This window comes from Myotis yumanensis, unplaced genomic scaffold (assembly GCF_028538775.1).
Source record: "Myotis yumanensis isolate MYYU_CA2020_CCGP unplaced genomic scaffold, mMyoYum1.0.hap1 SCAF_2, whole genome shotgun sequence".
In the NCBI taxonomy this organism is placed as follows: domain Eukaryota; kingdom Metazoa; phylum Chordata; class Mammalia; order Chiroptera; family Vespertilionidae; genus Myotis; species Myotis yumanensis.
Genome location: NW_027223753.1, coordinates 9,175,386 through 9,195,094, shown reverse-complemented (window position 1 = coordinate 9,195,094; position 19,709 = coordinate 9,175,386). Strand labels below are relative to the sequence as shown.

At 41.3% G+C, this 19,709-nt stretch overlaps 1 protein-coding gene and 1 pseudogene across 2 annotated transcripts in view; both read right to left on the bottom strand.

Annotated features, from left to right (window-relative positions):
• SPEN (spen family transcriptional repressor) overlaps positions 1-19,709 on the bottom strand; it is an 85,630-nt gene that overhangs the window by 33,970 nt on the left and 31,951 nt on the right. The window lies entirely within an intron of this gene.
• LOC139004594 (U6 spliceosomal RNA) lies at positions 9,731-9,844 on the bottom strand (annotated as a pseudogene).

Here is a 19,709-nt window from a genome sequence, read left to right as displayed (position 1 = left end):
GATAAAAATTTCAAAAACTTAGCTAATAGTGAACAAGAGTGGCACTAATATCAATTTTTAGTTATTATCTCACGTATGAGAGAATGACCAAAAAGGGGAGTTCTTAAATTAAACAAGGAGACCTTTAGACTGAGGTGGTTCTAATCTAATACCTTAGCAGCCTATGTAAACAAATCAAAACCTAAGACTGTAAATGCCTCAAGGTTAAGATATCAAACCTATGGATAGCCAATCACAAACAGCTTATTACAACTTTCCAAATTAGGCAGCCACTTATGCTATAACCAATCAAATAATTTTCTTGCTTTGCTTCCACCTTTTCTCTATAAAACTCTATCCCCTATATCAGCGGTTCTCAACCTGTGGGTCGCGACCCCTTTGGGGGTCGAACGACCCTTTCACAGGGGTCGCCTAAGACCATCGGAAAACACATATATAACTACATATTGTTTTTGTGATTAATCACTATGCTTTAATTATGTTCAATTTGTAACAATGAAAATACATCCTGCATATCAGATATTTACATTACAATTCATAACAGTAGCAAAAATACAGTTATGAAGTAGCAACAAAAATAGTTTTATGGTTGGGGGTCACCACAACATGAGGAACTGTATTAAAGGGTCGCAGCATTAGGAAGGTTGAGAACCACTGCCCTATAACCTGTTGGTGGAATATTCTAATCACTTCTGCTTTGGCACTGCCCAATTTGAATCAAGTTTTGATCAAATAAACTATTAAAATTTTTTTTAAAGAGTCAAGTCAAATAAATTAAATAAAAATTTCAACCTAACGGTTTTAATTTCTGCCTTGGCTGGTATGGCTCAGTTGGTTGAGCTTCCTCCCATGCACAAAGAGGTTGCCATTCCAGGGTTGTGGGCTTGATCCTCAGTAAGGGGACTGGAGGAGGTAGCTGATCAATGGTTCTGTTATTGATGTTTCTCTCTCTCTCTCTCTCCCCCTCTCCTTTTCTCCCTCTCTATCTCAAATCAATAAAAATGTATCTTTTTTAAAAGTTTAATTTCTAGTTCTGGCCGAGTAGCTCAGCAGGTTAGAGTATTGTCCTGATAATGCCTAGGTTGAGGGTTCCATCCCCGGTCAGGGCATATACAAGAATCAACCAATAAATACATAAATAAGTGAAACAACAAATCAATGTTTCTCTCTCTCTCTAAAAATCAATAAATTTTTTTAAGTCTTAGTTTCTAATATGGTAAATGTTAATAGATATTACCTAAAATAAACAAGAACTCAATAATTTAAGAATATAAGTGTACTGAGCCCAGAAAGTTACAAAGCAAACCAACCAGTTTGTAGACAACCTGATGTGATTCCAATTACATTTTCAACTCTGCTACTTGCGATGTAACCTGGACTAAAGCTCTGTGTTTTATAAGAAAATGGAGAAGGAAATACTCAACTGTGTGGTCTAGTAAGGCACCTCATTTTGCCTCTCTAAACTTAATTTCCCTAGTGAATTACCAGATTTCATGACCTTCCTTCAAAGGTCCTGTTAACTCTAGGGCAGCAGTTCTCAACCTGTGGGTCGCGACCCCTTTGGGGGTTGAACAACCCTTTCACAGGGGTCGCCTAAGACCATCGGAAAACACATATATAATTACATATTGTTTTTGTGATTAATCACTATGCTTTAATTATGTTCAATTTGTAACCATGAAATTGGGGGTCACCACAACATGAGGAATTGTATTAAAGGGTCGCGGCATTAGGAAGGTTGAGAACCACTGCTCTAGGGTTCTCTGACTCTCCATCTACCTTACACCTACCATCCATTTCTCAAGTACTTATAGGATAAAATCCATATTCCTCATTGAGAGAGATATTTTACATCATAACCCCAAACTAATTTACTAGCTGCTCCTTCTCATTCCTTTGTCATGACCCGGTTACCCTATCCACTAATTACCTATCCACACAAGAACATTAAACCAGTTTCTAATCACGTGCCTTTTAAAAAATTATTATATACTAGAGGCCTGGTGCACAAAAATTTGTGCACTGGGGGGGGGGGGGGGGAGTCCCTCAGCCTGGCCTGTGCCCTCTCGCAGTCTGGGACCCCTCGGGGGATGTCCACCTGCTGGTTTAGCCCTGCCCCCCAGGGGATCAGGCCTAAGCTGGCAGTGAGACATCCCTCTGGCAGCCCGGGATGTCCACTTGCCAGCGGGGAGCAGGCCTAAGCTGCAGTTGGACATCCTTAGCGCTGCTGAGGAGGCGGGAGAGGCTCCTGCCACCATCGCTGTGCTGGCAGCCGTCAGCCTGGCTTGTGGCTGAGCAGAGCTCCCCCTGTGGGAGTGCACTGACCAGCAGGGAACAGCTCCTGCATTGAGTGTCTGCCCCCTGGTGGTCAGTGTGTGTCATGGTGACCAATCATTCCCAGTTGTTCTGCTGTTAGGATCAATTTACATATTATCCTTTTATTATATAGGATAAGTCCTTGGTTAAATTTACTTCCTCTCTAATCCTTAATTTTCTTATATGTAAATGGTGATAACACCTACCACTTCTGAAGGGCTGTGGTGAGTTATGATTACAAAATGCTTATTAGCACCCTGTCTAGCATATAACAAACGTGGAGAGCTCTTTTCCAACCTATTCCTGTTGAAGGCACCTTTCTGTCCATCCTTGCCTGCCTTACCTTCAAGGAATTAGTTCTAAGGTTAACCTCCTGTTCTGTAGCTGTTCCTGACATCCACACCCCACCTACAGCATTCATTCGTTTCTTAGCTATACATTCCTGAGCCTCATTTACTACAGTGTCTATCTCAAATCTCAAATCTCTTCACTCTGTATCATAACTACTCATTTGAAAGCTCAACACTGGATTCATCTTTGTAAACACAGAGGCTGATATGGTGTTTGATATGTAATGGAGATACCTCCAAGAAATTATTAACTTGAATTGTGCAAGCAATTGAAATTAATGGCCTGAAAAGTACACTAAGCTCATTAAAATAAAGGTATTAACTAAACTCAGTATCTAATCATGAAATGAAAATTTCTTTGTTGCAAACTGCAAAGTATTTCTTTAATTACTAATTATCAAGAAATGACTGTTCTAACTAAGGTTCTAGAACTGTAACTGAGTCATATTAATAAGCTGACTGAAAAATCACTGATATCTATAAAAACAAAATCACTTCATGGATCCTGTTATCTAGAACTTTGTGGAAGAGGATTTAAACACACAAACAACAAAAAAAAAAGAACCATTTTCCAGGATGGAAGCAAAAGCACAATTAAAATATATGTCCCCTGCCACCAAATTAAACGTCCAACGAAGTCCAGAGTCTTTGGATACACTATTCTCTTTCATTCACAAATCCTTCATTGGAATACCTACATCAGTAGCTCTTAATGGGGGTGATTGCTCCCCAATGGACATTTTTGGCTGTCACAACTCTGAGTGGGGATGAGGCTTACTGCCATCTAGTGAATAAAGGCCAGGGTGCTGCTAAACATCCTACAATGTACCGAACAGTCCTCACAACAAAGAATTCTCTGGCCTCAAATGTCAATTAGTGCCAAAGTTGAGACCTACATTATTTCCTTTACTGCTTTCCCAACATGAGAACCCTACATGCTCATTTTAAGTGGCAATTCAAACATGAGACCCTTAAAGTGACCATTCTTCCTTATCAGTAATGTACCACTTTATAAAAGTCTTTGAATAACTCCAAACCTCAGGGAAAAAGAGTGAAAAAAAAATCCACTTGTGAAAATTACACTCAAGAGGAAACTGGAATCTAAAACATTCTGGTATCACTCAATTTTGAAAAACACAGCAAAAAAGAAAACACCACATAACTTTTTTATAATATGTGCTTCGCATTTCAATTGCAAGGTGAAAGTACTTGTGAACAAAACTGTTTTATAATTTTAAACAAATGATGGGTAAAATAGTCAGTAATGCTACTCCTATTCTAGTAAGGTTCACATCAATGAGAAGTATTCCATTCATATTAAAGTGGTTCTTAGCACAATAATAGCTTTCTTTATTCTCAACATAGGGATTTAAGGTGGTAGTTTAGAATCACAAATTTTTCCTCACCAAAGTACCATGTTTAGAAGAAATTAGTAAAACTTCTATTTTTCAAAAAGAGCTTAATGGGTTTTTTTGTTTGTTTTATAACTTTTAAATTTCAAGACATTTTAAATTTACACCAAAAAGGTTTCGATTTCGATTTTGATCAGGACACATACCCATGTTGCTGGTTCAAATCCTCAGTTGGGGCATGAATAGGAGGCAACAGACTGATGTTTCTAACAGTGATGTTTCTCTCTCTCTCTCTCTCTCTCTGCCCCTCTCTCCCTTCCTCCTCCCTCCCCCTTTTCCTTTTCTCCTAAATCATTTTTTTTTTTAAATAGCAACAAAAACGCCACACATATCCTCGGGTATTTAAAAAAAAGAAGAAGAAGAAGATATGACTCAATAGCACAAAAAAAAACACAAAAAAACCCCACAAAAATAAATCAGATGCACATAGGCACCTTTGAACTTGAACAGACATTTCTCCAAAGAAAATATACAAATGGCCCAAAACGCACACAAAAAGATGCTCAAGCCCTGACTGGTTTGGCTCAGTGGATAGAGTGTCCGCCTGTAGACTGAAAGGTCCCAGGTTCGATTCCGGTCAAGGGCATGTACCTTGGTTGCGGGCACATCCCCCAGGAGGAGGTGTGCAGGAGGCAGCTGATCGATGTTTCTCTCTCATCAATGTTTCTAACTATCTCTCTCCCTTCCTCTCTGTAAAAAATCAATAAAATATATATATTTTTTTTAAAAAAGATGCTCAACATGAATACTTGTTAGAGAAATTTAAATAAAAACCACGAGATACCTTTCACACTGAGGATGCCTACTATCAAAAAACAGAATTTAACATGTAAAGAAACTGGATTCCTTGTGCATTGCTGGCAGGACAGTAAAATGGAAACAGTATAGCAGTTCCTCAAAAAATTAGAAGTACCATATGATTCAGTAATTCCACTTCTGAGTACATAACAAAAAGAACTGAAAGCAGGAACTGGAAGAGACAATTGTACATCCACATTCATAGCATGTGTAATAGCCAAAAGGTAAAAACAACCCAAGTATCCATCAACAGATGACTGCATAAACAAAATGTGGTATCAACATATAGTGGAATATTAATCAGCCTTTAAAAGTAGAAGGAAATCCTGACATATGCTACAAAAGTTGGATGAATCTTTAGTATATTATGCTAAGTGAAATAAGCCAATCACAAAAGGACAAATACTATATGATTCCATTTATATGAGGTAACTAAAGTAGTCAAATTATAGAGACAGAAAATCAAATGTTGGCTGCTAAGGGTTTGGGGAAGAGAATGGAGAGTTGTTAAATGGATACAGACAGCATCAGTTTGGAATGAAAAGGTTCTGGGACAGATGGTGGTAATGGTTGCACAACAATGTGAATGTACACACTGAACTACATACTTAAAAATGGTTACTTGTGTGTTATTTTAATACACACACACATACACACAAAGATGACCTAAGATGCAAAATATAAAGTGAGTGATTCTTTGTTCCTTAGGAAAAGGTGAGAGAGTCCAAACCAGTCAATGTAACAGGCTACCTGCTGTTTTGTCTCAATGAGGTTCTACTGAATCAAGGGGTCTCTCAATCCAATTTACCCAGGTAAAGTTCCTCAGAATTGATTCAGCTCTAACTGGTGATTCTCCAAATATTGCAAAAGATATGGGAAAGCACTACAGGACTCAACTGTATAAATGACAAATTAGATCTTCAGAGCCTAAGTTAATGAAAAGTGGTCTAAATTCTTCAAATTTAGTATACCTATTGAGAAAAATTGTATTAATGTATTAAAAAGGAAAAATATATTTTTATTATAGAACCAATATTTTAATTTCTATTTTGTTTTGGTCCACAGATTTCTTCTATCATTAGTAACTACAAAGACTTCTAATGGAAAAGATCTGATTTTTTAAAATCAATTTTTTTTTTTGTTATTATCCTTACCCAAGGATATTTTTTCCATTGATTTTTAGACAGACTAGAAGGGAGTGAGGAAGGAGGGAAGGAGGGAAGGAGGGAAGGAGGGAGGGAGGGAGGGAGGGAGAAAGGGAGGGAAGGGGGAGATATAGCGAGAAAAACATGGATGTGAGAGAGACACATAGATTGGTTGCCTCCTGCACTTGCCAGAGATGGAACCTGCAACCCAGGTACTTGCCCTTGACCAGGAATCAAACCTGCCACCCTTTGGTGCTCGGACCAATGCTCTACCCACTGATGCACACCAGCCAGGACAAAATAACGTCTTTTTTTTAATTTAAGTAACTGAATTAACAGAGTGAAACTGACAAAAGAGAAAAGCTTTCTCTTATTAGACAAAGGTAGAAGCAGAAAGAGAATCATAATCCATCAGCAATAATTTTTCTTTTTGCTGTCATCAGCTTTTATTGCTGATATACAAAATTAATTTCCTAAGGATTTCTAAGTACAGTAGAAAATCTAGACTTTAGAAATTACCTTTTCTTGAGTTCTAGTTTCCATCTAGCTTTCACCTATAAGTATTTTAAATTATCAAACATTTCTAAACCTTAGACAGGTACTGGCTCTACTTTATAGTTAGGTAAGATTAAGAGAAAATAGGTTTAGTGTTCATGGTCACCAAAGGAGTGATAAATTCAACCACAGTAATTAAAATATTTGGTTCTATTTCTCTTCCTATTCTGAAGCCCAATGGTTTACATAAATGGGAAAAACAAAATTAGTAAAGACTACTTTTTTCTTTAAAAAAAAAAAAAAATATATATATATATATATATAAAAGAGGAAGGGAGAGGGAAATAGATAGAAACATCAATGATGAGAGAATCACCGATCGTCTGCCTCCTGTACACCCCCTACTGGGGATCAAGCCCACAACCCAGGCATGTGCCATGACCAGGAACCGAACCTCACCCTCCTGGTTCATAGGTCCATGCTCAACAACTGGGCCATGCTGGCCGGATTAAACATTATTTTTTTAAAAATATGTTTTTGTTGATTTTAGAGAGAGAAAGGAACACAGAGAAACATTGATAGATTGGTTGCCTCCTGCATGCCCCCTACTGGGGATAGAGCCCACAACCCAGGCATGTGCCCTGACTGGGAATTGAACTGGTGACCTTTTGTGCATGGGATGATGCTAAACCAACTGAGCCACACCAGCCAGGGCTAAAGACTACTATTTATTTATTTATTTGTTTTATTTTTAAATCCTCACCCAAGGATATTTTCCCATCAATTTTTAGAGAGAGGAAAAGACAGAGAGAAATATTGATGTGAGAGAAACACATGGACTACTTGCCTCCTGCACACACCCTGACCAGGGCCCTGGCCAGGGTGAACCCTACAACCGAGGTATGTGCCCTTGAGCAGAATCGAACCCAGGACCCTTTGGTCCACAGGCCAACACTCTATCCAATGAGCCAAACTGGCTAGGGCAAGACTACTTTTAAAGGGTATCTTATTTGGACAGAGAATAACCATTAAAATTGAGCTTAAAGCCCAGTCTGTGTGGCTCAGTGGCTGAGCATCAACCTATGAACCATGAGATCACAATTTGATTTTCAATCAGAGCACATGCCAGCTCGATCCCCAGTGTGGGGTGTGCAGGAGGCAGTCGATCAATGATTCTCTCTCACCATTAATGTTTCTATCTCTCTCACCTTCTCCCTTTCTCTCTGAAATCAATAAAAACATATTTTAAAAAAATAAAGAATAAAAATAATAAAATTAAGCTTAAATATGCTACATGAAGTTAACTTGCTCACAAAAGATTAAGTACAAGTAACTGTTTGGGATGTAATTACAGTGCAGTTTATGTTTTTAAGCTTATTACAGTCTTTGGGTGGGGTTAAAAAAAAAGGAATATGGAAATAGTTAATCCACAGGATGATTGGCTGGATAATTAAAGCCAACCCCCCAAAACCTTAAGTAGTATTATTCAGTCTTAAACAGAAAAAAAAATTCTGCCTGGCCAATGTGGCTCAGTTGGTTGGAGCGTCATCCCATATACCAAAAGGTGTCAGGTTCGATTCCAATCAGGGCACACACCCAAGTTATGGATTTGATCCCCAGTCGGGGTGCATACAGGAGGCAACTGATGGATGTTTCTCTCTCACATCAATGTTTCTCTCTCTCTCTCTCTCTCTCCTCTCTCCCCCTACCTCCCACCTTCCCTCCCTCTCTCTAAAATCAATAAAAAACATATCCTCAGGTGAGGATTAAAAAAAAAGAAATAATTCTGACATTTGCTATAGCATGGATGAATCTTTAAAAGATTATGCTAAATGAAATACGCCAGACACAAAAGGACAAATATTGTATAACTAGAGGCCTGGTGCACAAAATTCGTGCACTGGGGGGGGGGGGGGGAGTGTTTGTCCCTCAGCCCAGCCTGCACCCTCTCCAATCTGGGATTGGGCCTAAACCAGCAGTTGGACATCCCTCTCACAATCCCAGACTGCTGGCTCCCAATCACTCGCCTGCCTGCCTGCCTGCCTGATTGCTCCTAACCGCTTCTGCCTGCCAGCCTGATCACCCCCTAACCACTCCTCTGCTGGCCTGGTCGACGCCTAACTGCTCCCCTGCCGGCCCAATCACCCCCAACTGCCCTCCCCTGCCAGCCCAATTGCCCCTAACTGCCCTCCCCTGCAGTCCTGGTCGCCCCTAACTACCCTCCCCTGCTGGCCTGATCACCCACAACTGCCCTCCCCTGCCGGCCATCTGTGGCTGTGGGCACCGCCATCTTTTGCGACTGCATGAGGATCAATTAGCATATTCCCTCTTTACTAGATAGGATCCATTTATGATGTACCTAGAATAGTCAAGTTCACAGAGACAGAACATAGAAGGGGTGGCTACCAGGGACAGGGGTATAGAAGACTAGAAAGTTGTTTAATGAATGCAGAGTGTCAGTCTAGGAAGATGAAAAATTCTGGAAATTGCCCTGACTGGTTTGGCTCAGTGGATAGAGCGTCGGCCTGCGGACTCAAGGGTCCTGGGTTCGATTCCAGTCAAGGGCATGTACCTTGGTTGCAGGCACATCCCCAGTGGGGAGTGTGCAGGAGGCAGCTGATCGATGTTTCTCTCTCATTAATGTTTCTAACTCTCTATCCCTCTCCCTTCCTCTCTGTAAAAAATCAATAAAATATATTAAAAAAAAAAAAGAAAAATTCTGGAAATAGCTGGTAACAGAGCAAATGTACTTAATGTCACTAACTGTACAGTTAAAAAAAGTAAAAATAGTAACTTTTATGTTATGTATATTTTGTCACAATTTTTTTTTAATGAAGCCTTACAAGTTTTGGCATTAAAAACACAATTTGGTGGTTTCAAAACATATTATTCTAATAACAATAACAAAAATGGAAAGAGGCTATGCTCTTGCTAATCTATTACTAAGAATATTTGAGGCTTATTTTCTGGTGGGCTTTATGGAGCCCTAAAATTCCCCAGTTAGCTTTAAGAATGATACAATGATGAACTAACAGAGACCTAGTCACAAAGTGCTACTTATCATTTAAGTTCAGATTTTGGACGAACAGATATGTGATCAGATTCTGCTACAGACTGATTTGCTAAGAACAAAATTCATAGTGAAAAATTATTTTTCTACATATTCTGCATCCAAAAGAACCTTGGCCCAGAGTACTTATATTTTTTATGTTTTTTAAATATGGAATGCTTTACATATTTACATGTCATTCCTGCACAGAGGCTACTAGTATAACTAATCTTCTCTGTATCATTCCAATTTTAGTATATGTGCTGCCAAAGCAAGCACAGCCCAGAGTACTTTTAGTATAAATTCCAAAGAGCCTGGGCCCAGAGTCATCACAGTCTTAGCAATCTCTTTAAGACTCAGAAAACCTGCTACTCAAGTAACTCAAAGCAAAAAGCATCAAACACACATGCTCCTTGAAAGTAATAAGCAGACTTAACAACTCTGCCTAAGGAACAAGAAATCCTCTGTGTAGCAGCACAGCCTTCAGAACATCTATGAGATGCCTTACTCAAGGGACAAACTAAGGAGAAAACTAAACTGTCAATTATAACACAATGAGATTTTCTCATTCCTTTAACTGAACAGGATATACAAAACCATATATATTTGTTGTATGAACAATAAAATGTCTCGAAGACTTAAACCACCCTGGCTGGCATGGCTCAGTAGTTACAGCATCAGCCAGAGCACCAAAGGGTCAAGGGCATGCACCTGGGTTGCAGGCCCCATCCCCTGATGGAGGCAAGTGCGGGAGGCAACCAACCGATGTATATCTTTCACACTGATGTTTTTCTCTCTCTCTCTCCCCCTCCCTTCCTTCTACTCTAAAACTCAATGAAAAATAAATAAATAAAAATCAATGAAAAAAATATTTTTTTAAAAAAGGCTTAAACCAAGAATATAATAGAATCAGGGGCATAGAAAGGAAGTGGACTGACAATTCTCGGGGGTAAAGGGGTGTGGGGGGGTACGGGAAGAGACTGGACAAAAATTGTACACCTATGGATGAGGACAGTGGGGGGGGGGGGCAGTAAGGGCGAGGGGCGGTGGGAACCGGGTGGGGGGAAGCTATGGGGGGAAAAAAGAGGAACAACTGTAATAACCTGAACAATAAAGATTTAATAAAATAAATAAAAAATAAAAAAATAAAAGGCTTAAACAAAGAAAGCATACAGATCAAGTGAAAAGGTGTTATTTTATTCCAAATGATTACCTACAACTGCTATAGCCTTTACCAAACCCACAAATAAATTTGAACTTTGGGTTTTGCCTTTTTCCAACTTAATTTTAGTGCTAATTCAGCAGTTCTCAACCTGTGGGTCGCGACCCCTTTGGGGGTCGAACGACCCTTTCACAGGGGTCGCCTAAGACCATCGGAAAACACATATATAACTACATATTGTTTTTGTGATTAATCACTATGCTTTAATTATGTTCAATTTGTAACAATGAAAATACATCCTGCATATCAGATATTTACATTACAATTCATAACAGTAGCAAAATTACAGTTATGAAGTAGCAACAAAAATAATTTTATGGTTGGGGGTCACCACAACATAAGGAACTGTATTAAAGGGTCGCGGCATTAGGAAGGTTGAGAACCACTGTGCTAATTCATCTTCTTCCTATTCAGAGTTTTTAAAAAGTTTGCTAATTTCCACTTCTGAACTCTCTATTAAGGAAGTGCCAGACCCAAGAGGTTATAAGGACAACAAACTCCCTACAAGGAAGTCTAAAGCCACTTACTATGTAGTGAACTTGTTTATTTATTTGTGAAAGACTTCAAATTACTAAGAAACTCCAACCTAAAATCCTTCTGCTTAAACAACTCCTTTGCAGTTTCTTCCAGAGGAAAACAAACACAAAGCTACAGTCCAAATAGTTCCAACCACCATATGACACAGAACATTCACCAGGCTAGTCGGACCCTCCCTTCACAATTGAAAATAACATTCAAAGAATCATACTGGTTATAAAAATCATGTCTAGAAGGCAGGCGTCTATTAAATGTGTGTCTTATTTATTCTAATTCCAACAACAGAATTCCACTGTATGTTACCAGCACATTTTAAACCTCTATCGATCCCCAGTGTGGGGGTGTGCATGAGGCAGACAATCAATGATGCTCTCTCATCATTGATGTTTCTCTCTCCCCTCCTCCCTCTCTAAAAATCAATTTTAAAATATTTTAAAAAATTAAATAAAGTGAAAATACCACATTTTCCTTGATTTCTGTGCATAGATGACTCCTTGTTCAGGGCAAAATGATACTATGGCTTCTGAGAATGTCCACAGAAAGCCTCCAAGTAAAAACAACCCAAAAAAGATAAAAGAGAAGAGCATCATCACCCAAACTGCTGAGTAAACTTTTACCATAAGTAAAAAATACTGGTAGCTTAAGAAAACCAAGATGGCGGCATAGGTTAACGCGGGAGTTTGCTGCCTCGAACAACCACTTCAAAAATACAACTAAAAGACGGAACGGACATCATCCAGAACCACAGGAAGGCTGGCTGAATGGAAGTTCTACAACTAGGAGGAACCGAGAATCAGAGGAGGTGCAGTGCTGAAGTAAAATACTAAGGTGCGGAGTGCGAGAGGCGTGGGCTGGTGGCTGAGGGCGTGGTTGTCTGTTTCAATCTGGAGGGAGCCTCAGACTCAGAGCTCCAGATCCGGGCGAGTCTCTAGGGACCCAGACTCAAACGGGAGAAGCAGGACTGTCTGGCTTCGGTCCCTCCGAGGTTTGCAGCTGTTGCTGGGACAGAGAGGCAGAGCCCCTGGGGACGGACTGAGAGCAGCCATAACTGCTCCCTCCTCCGCCCTGTTGATCCCGTGGGACCCGCCCCGCCCAAGCCCTGCACAGAGGCATTTGCCGGATAGCCTCAGGCAAAGGCTAGATTAGCACCTCCCTAGAGGACACAAGTTCTTCCACTGCAAACACAGCTGATTATCACAGCCAGTCGGCCTGGAGGTCAAACCCCTCTAGTATTAACTATAACAATCAAGGCTTAACTACAACAAGACTACGCACAAAGACCACTAGGGGGTGCACCAAGAAAGCGTAAAAAATGCGGAGACAAAGAAACAGGACAAAACTATCAAGGGAGGATATTGAGTTCAGAACCACACTTTTGAGGTCTCTTGAGAGGCTTCTAGAGTCTGTCGATAAACTTGATGATATATACAGGAAATCTAATGAGACCCTCAATGGTGTGATAAAGGACCATCTAGAAAGTAAGCATACACTGACTGAAATAAAGAATATTATACAGACTCCCAACAGCAGATCAGAGGAGGGCAAGAATCAAGTCAAAGATTTGAAATGCGAAGAAGCGAGAAACACCCAACCGGAAAAGCAAAATGAAAAAAGAACCCAAAAATACGAAGATAGTGTAAGGAGCCTCTGGGACAGCTTCAAACGTACCAACATCAGAATTATAGGGGTACCAGAAGATGAGAGAGAGCAAGATATTGAAAACCTATTTGAAGAAATAATGACAGAAAACTTCCCCCACCTGGTGAAAGAAATAGACTTACAGGTCCAGGAAGCGCAGAGAACCCCAAACAAAAGGAATCCAAACAGGACCACACCAAGACACATCATAATTAAAATGCCAAGAGCAAAAGACAAAGAATCTTAAAAGCAGCAAGAGAAAGAAACTCAGTTACCTACAAGGGAATACCCATACGACTGTCAGTTGATTTCTCAACAGAAACGTTGCAGGCCAGAAGGGAGTGGCAAGAAATATTCAAAGTGCTGAATACCAAGAACCTACAACCAGGATTACTTTATCCAGCAAAGCTATCATTCGGAATTGAAGGTCAGATAAAGAGCTTCACAGATAAGGAAAAGCTAAAGGAGTTCATCACCACCAAACCAGTATTATATGAAATGCTGAAAGGTATCCTTTAAGAAGAGGAAGAAGAAGAAAAAGGTAAAGATACAAATTATGGACATAATAACTAGGAGGAGACCAAGATGGCGGCGTAGGTAAACACCGGAGACCGCTGCCGCAAACAACCATTTCAAAAATACAACTAAAAGACTGAACGGACATCACCCAGAACCACAGGAAGGCTGGCTGAAGAGAGACTCTACAACTAGAAGGAAAGAGAAGAGCAAATCGAGGCTCAGAGGCGGCGCAGTGTGGAAAATACAAAGGTACCGAGGTGCGCGCGCAAAGCGGGCTGGTGGCTGAGGGCGCGGTTGTCGTTTTCTGTCGGGAGTGAGTCTCAGACTCTGGGCTCCAGATCCGGGCGAGTCTCTAGGGACCCAGACTCAAACGGGAGAAGCGGGATTATCCGGCATCAGTTGGAACCTGAGGGCAGCTTTCTCTCCGAGGTTTGCAGCGGCTGCCGGGGTTCTGAGAAGCAGAGCCTCTGGGAACGGGACTGAGCGTGGCCATAACTGCTCCCTCCGCCCGCCCTGTTGAGCCCGCCCCGCCCAAACCCTGCGCACAGCCATTTGCCGATCGCCTCAGGCAAAGGCTGGATTAGCGCCTCCCCAGAAGGCAGACGTTTTCCATACAGCTGATTCCTATAGCCAGTCGGCCTGGTGGTCAAATCCCTCTAGTGTTAACTACAACAATTAAGGCTTGGCTAGAACAAGACTGCGCACAGAGACCACAAGGGGGTGCACCAAGAAAGCATAAAAGATGCGGAGACAAAAAAACATGACAGAAATGGAGGATATGGAGCTAAGAATCGCAATTTTGAGGGCTTGCCATAAATTTGTGCAGAGCCTCACGAAAACTAATGAGACCCTCGATGCTACGATAAAGAAATTAGAAAGTAAGCATACACGGACTGAAATAAAGAATATTATACCCAATAGCAGACCAGAGGAGCACAAGAATCAAACCAAAGATTTGACAAAAAACACCCAATTGGAAAAGCAAAATGAAAAAAGAATCCGAAAGTGTGAAGATAGTGTAAGGAGCCTCTGGGACAGCTTTAAGCGGACTAATATCAGAATTATTGGAGTGCCAGAAGATGAGAGACAGCAAGATATTGAAAACCTATTTCAAGAAATAATGGCAGAAAACTTCCCCCACCTGGAGAAAGAAATGGACTTACAGGTCCAAGAAGCGCAGAGAACCCCAAACAAAAGGAATCCAAAGAGGACCACACCAAGACACATCATCATTAAAATGCCAAGAGCAAAAGACAAAGAGAAAATCTTAAAAGCAGCAAGAGAAAGAGGCTCAATTACCTACAAGGGAATACCCATACGACTGTCAGCTGATTTCTCAACAGAAACTTTGCAGGCCAGAAGGGAATGGCAAGAAATATTCAAAGTGCTGAATACCAAGAACCTACAACCAAGATTACTTTATCCAGCAAAGCTATCATTCAGAATTGAAGGTCAGATAAAGAGCTTCACAGATAAGGAAAAGCTAAAGGAGTTCATCACCGCCAAACCAGTATTATATGAAATGCTGAAAGGTATCCTTTAAGAAGAGGAAGAAGAAGAAAAAGGTAAAGATACAAATTATGAACAACAAACATGCATCTATCAACAAATGAATCTAAGAATCAAGTGAATAAATAACCTGATGTACAGAATGAACTGGTGATTATAATAGAATCAGGGACATAGAAAGGGAATGGACTGACTATTCTTGGGGGGAAAAGGGGTGTGGGAGATGTGGGAAGAGACTGGACAAAAATCGTGCACCTATGGATGAGGACAGTGGGTGGGGAGTGAGGGCAGAGGGTGGGGTGGGAGCTGGAAGGAGGGGAGTTATGGGGGGAAAAAAGAGGAACAAATGTAATAATCTGAACAATAAAGATTAAAAAAAAAAAAAAAGTAAAAAATACTAACAGAGGTTTCAATCTCGTACCAAAAATTTAAAACATAAGCAAGGCTATGGAAATTCACATTTTTTATATAACCCTGGCATCCAAAAAGACAAAAAATAAATGTACTCTTATTTGTAGCTTTAATATTTATTTCTTTTTATTTTATTTTTTTAATATACTAGAGGCCCAGTGCACAGATATGTGCACCAGTAGGGTCCCTCGGCCTGGCCTGCAAGGTTTGGGGATAGGGGCAAAACGGCAGTCCGACATCCCCCGAGGGGTCCCAGAGTGCAAGAGGGCACTCTGCAAAGTTGCTGTCACTCAGCATCTCCTGCGTTGAGCATCTGCCCCCTGGAGGTCAGTGCACATCATAGCTGCCAGTTGGCCAGCCGGTCGCTTAGGCTTTTATATATATACTAGAGGCCCGGTGCATGAAATTCATGCACAGGTACAGTCCCTAGGCCTGGCCTGGGATCAAGGCCATCTTCCTCAGCTACCCGCAGCCAGGCCCGCCTCCTGCTGCCACCCACCCCTGGTTCCCTATTCGCCATTGGGTGATCGGTGCCTGATGGCTGGGGGAAGGGACCAAGAGGTCTGCTGTTCCCACCCACTCGCCAGCCCCGCCCCTGCCACAAGTGGTCATCAGGCGATTGGAGCCTGTTGGCTGGGGAAAGGGACCAAGAGGTGATCAGTGCGCCCCAGAGTGACTGGTCCAGGAGTTGTTCTGGTTGTTCTGCTATTAGGGTCAATTTGCATATTACACTTTTATTATAGAGGATAGAAGATTTTTATTGATTTCAGAGAGGAAAGGACAGGGAGGGAGAGAAATACCAATGATTAGAGAGAGTCACTGATGGGTTGCTTCCTGCATGCCCCTCACTGGGATATGTGCCCATGATCGGAATCGAACCCAGGACTCTTCAGTCCGCAGGCCAACACCTATCCACTGAGCCAAACTGGTGAGGGCTTTCCTTTTTTATTTTTTTAATCCTCACCCGAGGATATTTTTTCATTGATTTTTTGAGAGCGGAAAGACAGAGAGAAATATCCATGTGAGAGAAGCACATCTATTGGTTGCCTCCTGAATGAGCCCTGACCAGGGCCCGGGCTGAAGAGGAGCCTGCAACTGAGGCACATGCCCTTGACCAGAATCAAACCCGGATCCTTCAGTCCACAGGCCGATGCTCTGTCCACTGAACCAAACTGGCTAGGGCTTTCTTCCTTTTTTTAATCCTCACCAGAGAATATTTTTCCATTGCTTTTAGATAGAGTGGGAGGGGGGGGAGGGGAGGGGAGGGGAGGGGGGGAGGGAGAGAGAGGGAGGAAAGGAAGGAGGGAGGGATACAGCGATGTGTCTCAGAGAGACACATTCAGTGGTTGTTTCCCCCACACACCCTGACCAGGTCGGGGATCAAATCTGCAACCTAGGCACATGTCCTTGACTGAGAATGGAATCTGAGATCCTTTGGTGTATAGGCTAATGCTCTAACCACTGAGGAACACTGGCCAGAACCTGTGGCTTTAATATTTCTTAGTGACTTCTGGGTGGTCTCGGATCAGGAATTAGACCATGTTTAATCACTAACTCCCTTATTTCTCAAAGAGGCAAACTGAGAAAGAGGCTAAAAATTTGTATTGATGCATAGTATTGTTGTTTTATAAGGATTTATTTGGCATAGTATTTTTAATTTTAAAAATTATTATTTAAGCCCAGCTGGCATGGCTCAGTGGTTGAGCGTCGACCTATGAAGCAGGAGGTTACTGTTCAATTCCTAGTCAGGGCACATGCCCGGGTTGTGGGCTCCATCCCCAATGTGGGGCATGCAGGAGGCAGCTGATCAATGATTCTCTATCATTGATGTTTCTATCTCTCCCTCTCTCTTTCTCTCTCTGAAATCAATAAAAATATATTTTTTTAAATTGTTACTTGGGGCTTTAATCTGAATTACTTTTTGTTAATTTTTAAGCAATGTTTAGAAAAATTACATCAAGATTATATTAGTCCTGGCCTGTGTGGGTCAGTTAGTTGGAGCATCATCTCATACACCAAAATGTGGCTGATTTGATTCCCGGGCAGGTCACATAGCCAGGTTTCGTCCAGGTTTCGTTCGGGTTCGATCCCAATCTGGGTGTGTATGGGAGACAACGGATCTACGTTTATCTCTCTCATTGATGATTCTGTCTCTCTTTTCTCCCTTCCTCTCTCTGAAAACAGTCAAAATTACCCTAGCCAGTTTGGCTCAGTGGATGGAGCGTCAGCCTGTGGACTGAAGGGTCCCGGGTTCGATTCCGGTCAAGGGCACATGCCCCAGTTGTGGACTCAATCCCTAGTAGGGGATGTGCAGGAGGCAGTCGATCAATGATTCTCTGTCATCATTGATGTTTCAATCTCTCTCTCCCTCTCCCTTCCTCTCTGAAATCAATAAAAATATATTTTAAAAAGTAAAATAAAATCAGTCAAATTTTTTTAATTTAGAAAAAAAAAGATTAATTAAAATTCACAAGATACCAGATCACAAGTTTACTCTATTTTTATTTCTTCTACTTGTCAATCAAATCAAATAAACCCAGCAAAACCCATGTATAAAGAAAGAAAAGGGGTATGAGAGAGAGAATTCTTTACTTTAGACTAACTTAACTAAAAGCAAAGTTCTTGGGAAACTTTGGTAATTAACTAATAAAATAACATTCTGGTCCAATTCTTTATCACTGAATGCAGACCTTGTCATGATGTACCCAAACAGTGGTATGGCAGAAGCTGGTCTTCAAGCCTTAGGTACTAAAAGGCAGAAGATTAAAAGTTATAGTTAAAGCAAGTGAGTAATAAGGAAAGATGTATTGAAAATAATGAGAATTTGCCCTGGCCAGTGTTGCTCATTTGTTAGAGCGTCGGCCCGCACACCAAAGGGTCTCAGGTTCCATTCCCGGTCAGGAGCATGTACCTGAGTTGCAGATTTGATCCCCAGTCTGGTCCAGGCACATGGGGGAAGCAACCAATCAATGTCTCTCTCTCACACATCAATGTTTCTCCTCTCCCTCCCCCCCCTCCTTTCTACTCTATCTAAAAGCAATGAAAAAATATCCTCAGGTAAGGATTTTTTTTTTAATGTTTTAAGAAAAGAACGAGAGCCCTAACTGGTTTGGCTCAGTGGAGAGAGCGTCAGCCTGCGGACTGAAGGGTCCCAGGTTCGATTCCGGTCAAGGGCATATATCTTGGTTGCAGGCACATCCCCAGCAGGGAGTGTGCAGGAGGCAGCTGAATTGATGTTTCTCTCTCATCAATGTTTCTAACTCTTATTCCCTCTCCCTTCCTCTCTGTAAAAAATCAGTAATATATATATATATATTTTAAAAGTCACTTTAAAAAAAAAAGAAAAGAAAAGAATGAGAATTCACACCAGCCTTCTAGTCCTCAGCTCCTTTCTGTGTCTGAAATGCCTCCTCCCTAGGAACAAACCTGGATTCACTGGCAGCTAATTCCAGCTGCTCCTCCCTGCAGGCTGCCCAGTCACAGCACAGAAGCCAGGACAGAACTCTGGCAGAATAAGAAAGCCTCTGGAACGTGGCAAGCAGCCAACTTAAACTGGATGATTCCAGTTTAGGCTGGTTGAGTCACAAACAAGCAGTTCCTAGCTTTCCCCACAATATTTAGACACCCTAGCTGCCCAGGCAGCACACAACGAACTCTCCTCATTTGCTTTCAGAGCTAAGTCTACCTTGTTCTCATCTCCCTAGCAGTAGAGAATCTTAAATGAAAGCTGGCTTCCTATTTTAAGAGTAAATATGGGTGACTCCAACACTTGTTTCCAAAAATGACTGCCTATTCCATATAACCCTAATATTGACAACACCTACACCTATACTTGACAAAAATGAAAACCATGAATGAAATTGATCTATTTATAGATCTCAATAATATAAGTGTAGTCCACCAGAGCAATTAGAAGCAAACACTTCAGGCAGGCCCATGTGGCTAAGTGGTTGAGTATCAAACTATGAACCAGGAAATTACATTTCAATTCCCAGTCAGGGCATATGCCCAGGTTGCAGGCTCGATCCCCGGTAGGGGGCGCACAAGAGGCAGCCAATCAATGACTACCTCTTATCATTGATGTTTCTCTCTCTCCCCGCCTTACTCTATGAAATCAATGATAAAAAAATGTTTTTAAAGAAGCAAACACTTCCATTTTCCATATTTAGAACAAAAAGGCTTGTCTATAGGTTGAGTACGCTAGTAGCTTATTGCCCAATAACAAACTATACAGCAGTCTAGAAAGGAATGTGTTTCAAAGATGTAGGCTCTGCAAGTGATCTCTGCAATTTGCCTACTACTGATGGG